Below are 4,144 nucleotides of genomic sequence, written 5' to 3' on the forward strand. Positions count from 1 at the left end.
GGGGGGGGGGTGGGGGATAGAAGGTGAAGTGGAGTTTAAAATAAAAATATATATTTAAATTAAATTAACACGTGTTATGTAATGATTGGAGCGTGATAACACTTGTTTTTTTTAAATCTGGGACTGATCGAAAGATGATGTAATAATATCAGTTCAAAATTGTTTGGGGGGGCGGAGGGAAATAGGACTCTCGCATAATTAAGATGTCATTTTGAAAATTCGAAACAATTTCAGGATTTATGTTTTTTTTCTCTAAACATAATAAGTGATTATTTGTTTAAACAAAACTTTTAACACAAAAATAATATAATTTTTTGAGTAAGAGAATTCAATTAAACCTTCTTGAACATACGTGAATTGCTCCCATCCCCACAATCACATCATCATCATAGTTATTACTCCCCCAGTCCACTTTTAATTGTCATGGTTTCTCTTTTTAGAGTCAAACGATAAAAACTTTGACTAACATTTTACGATGTATTTTTTCATCATATTGATATGCGAAAAATTGCAATTTATAGTATTTTTCGTATAGGTTTTGAATATCTACATTTTTTGTTTAAAATATCGAATTAATATAATCTAATTTAACTTTGAAAATTAGTCAAACTGACTTTCGAAAAGTGCAGCATAATAATTAAAAGTGGACGGAGGAAGTAATTATTTGCAACAAATTTTAAATATATGGAAAATAAATAAATCACACAAATAAAATGTCACGCCCCAAACTCGACGGGTGCAACTGGCTCCTAATGCCAAAACTTAGGTCCGAGCCGACCCTGCTGAACCATTTGCTACTAGCGCATGGCAGCCACACGCAATCAAGAAAACAAACAAGTATATCTCGGCTTAAAACTAAGCCCTCGGCCGGCAAGGCCCCTGTCAACTGATCTATAAAAGAAACAGTTACTCCCAGGAGATCATTTAAATAAATAGCCAACTAGCACAGAAGTCCTGATTGGGCCGTCGAGGCCACCATGATATCTATACCAAAGCTAAAAGCAGGTATATATCAATACAATACATCAAACAGCTCACAAGCTTCAGCAAACCAACAACATAGGCCAGTATGGCCATAACGTAGCTATACACCCCCACACACTAGTCTGCAAGCCTCTAAGAGTAGTAAATATTAGCAGGACAGGGCCCAAGCCTACCCATAAAGATATATACAACAAAAGGTAACAAACCTCCCAACTCTGGCAGCTCCGGAGGAAAGGGGCTCGCCAACCTAGGGGTGTTCACGGTTTGGATAAAAATCGATCCAAACCGATAAAATAAAACCGATTTTATTTGGGTTTGGTTTGGTTTGGTTTTAGATTTTTAAAAACCGATAGTATTTGGTTTGGTTATGATTTATTCGGAAAAAACTGAAGAAATAACCGAACCAAACCGATGAATTATATACATATATTTTATTAATATACATACTTAATATATTGTTTTTATAAACAATTTTAAAGATCTTATACATATTTTCATTAAAATTTCTTTATAATTTACTTATTGAAAGCAAAAATGCCCAAGATGAAACATTTATCTTATTGATTTCATGTATATGAGTGTCTATGACAATTCTTTGTGGGACTGAAAATGTTATTGTCTCTTCCTTCCAGGCCAACAAAGTGAATTTTAAAGTTTTATTGATAGTAAATTTAGTGATCGAAAGTTCAGTAATTTAAGTCATTCTAACTATTTTTCGTTTTGAATGGATTGTTGTCACTTTTTTCACATTTTAAATGAATTGTTTCTTTTATTTTTGTGTATGGTTAATAACCGAATAACCGAACCAAACCAAACCGAAACCGATAATCACCAAACCGATAAATGTATATTGTATTTGGTTTGGTTTGGTTTTGATAATTTTAAAACCGATTAAGTTGGTTTGGTTTTGGTTTTGACCAATAACCGATCCAAACAAACCCGTGAACACCCCTACTTTGTTCATTTTTACTTATCCAATATTCCAAAAGTAAAATTTTCACTTTTAACATATTAAGAAATTATTTTTTCTCATATTTTATCCTTGACATTAATTACTAATTTTCAAATTATTTTTTAAAACTTAATCTTAAATATCAATTAATAGAGATACTATATTAAAACAACCATGACAATCAACGTGTGTCAAGTCTAAATATGACCAAAAAAATGTATGAACAGAATATTAATTATAGTCTTGAATTTCTAAATGACAGTATTAATTTCAGAACAATTTGTATTTTTGACTAATATGACACTTATTTTGGCATGAAAAAAGCACTCAACAATTTGTTTTTGACTAAAACAACACTTATTTTGGCACGAACAAAATACCACCCCACAGTGTGGTTTGCCTCGTAATTGATAACAAAAACCAACGCCATTTTTATTAAACTTTTCACCATTAAAACCACCATCTCCCTTCTGCCCCTTCACAGTTCACACCACGCGTCCCTCTCTTTCTCTATATGTAGAACAAGACATAATTCTTCACTGACAATCCCACAAGTTTAAACTCAAATGTAAAAAATAAAAAAAATAAAAAATTATTTTATTTTATTTTTATTAAAAAAGATTCCCATGGAGAAAGTTAGTGAAAAAAAAGGCCAATTGGCATAATAGCATCATGGCTTCTGAACTGAAAGTCTGAACTTACATTTGTCCAAGTGTTAAAAATAATTAACTCAAGTTTAATTAACCAAAGTTAATTAATTACCCCCTACCCCCTACCTAATGAACGCTCGAAAGACCGTAGTTCCTTCACAAAAGTTGTTCCTTATGTCCTAAGCTTCGCAAACACTATATATACACAGCTGGTACACACCTATAAACAGTTCATAATTAATCTTAAATCGGCAGATTTGTCATATTGCCCCAACTTGTCAAAACGTCCGTAGAAATTCATAAAACAACCATAAAAGGGTCCCGAGATGATTACCTTAGTTAACCAAGTGTAAACCTTGAAGAAACACCAATAACTACAAATTTATATCTTCAAAAATCAGCTTCAAACGCTAATGGAAGGGAAAAATGATTGCCATGTGTAGGGATTACGTTTCTAGGCACGGAGGAAATGTTTAATGGTAGAAATCGTCAAAAACTAACCTTCATCATGCTAGAAATCCATAGGAACCCTCTCTTAAGCTTTCTCTCTGATTTGGAACTGAAATGAAATGTTTTCATGGCTTAAAACGTTAAATAAGCGGACATACCATATGTTTTACCCGACCCGGATTCTGCCCCGCCAGTCCCTAGTAAAACCCTCATAACTTTTTACTCTAATGTCGGTTTGATACGGGGTTTTGTGCGTTGCAAACTAGACTCGTAGGCCTTCAATTTAATGGGTGATATGCCTTCTAACTATTATATATTGGGAGAAAACATCCAAGACATTTGACCCAAAGTTTAGAGAAATCTTTAAAAGGAACTTACGACAACTTTCGCCAACTTTTATTTTGCCACTTACTTAACTTCAAATCTTGAGATACAACCCTTGAATACTTAAAATATGACATACCACCTCATTTTTAATTTATTACTCACTCTCCTTGTCTTTCCACGAAGATACTAGTTTAGACGTTTTGAAAAGTCGGGGTGTTACATAAAATCTGAAGAAACATGAATATTGCATTGATAATAGCGCGAGTACAATTCTATTCCTTCCTTAAGTCTTTTCTCATAAGATTTATCCATGATTCGAGGGTCGTTAGTGGTGTATTTCTCGAACTTGGATGATTTGGATGTGATCTCTTTATAAATATTCCATGAATTTGCAGAATATTTGAGATTTCGATCTCTTTATGAAATTTTTGAGATTCTGATCTCATTATGAATATTCCATGAATTTGTGGTGGAATTTTCGAGATTTCGATCTCTTTTCAGAATTTTTGAGATGCCTTTTCAAGGGAATATAATATCTTTAGGCATGAATCAGTGTTTAGGGTTAAATAGCCTCTAAGAATCTTAGGCCTCATTTGTTTCCACTTAATGGAGGTCTGAATCTTAATCATTCAGATTCAATCCATTAAGTACGTTTGGTTTTTAGGTCTGAATCCGAATGATTCAGATTCAGCCATTAAGTCCATTTGTTTCTTTTTTTCAAAAAACCTCTTAATGAAAAGTCAAATACATATCATAGAATATTCGGGTATAAGTCTAAGTA

This window comes from Solanum tuberosum, unplaced genomic scaffold (assembly GCF_000226075.1).
Source record: "Solanum tuberosum cultivar DM 1-3 516 R44 unplaced genomic scaffold, SolTub_3.0 scf00706, whole genome shotgun sequence".
Classification (NCBI taxonomy): Eukaryota; Viridiplantae; Streptophyta; class Magnoliopsida; order Solanales; family Solanaceae; genus Solanum; species Solanum tuberosum.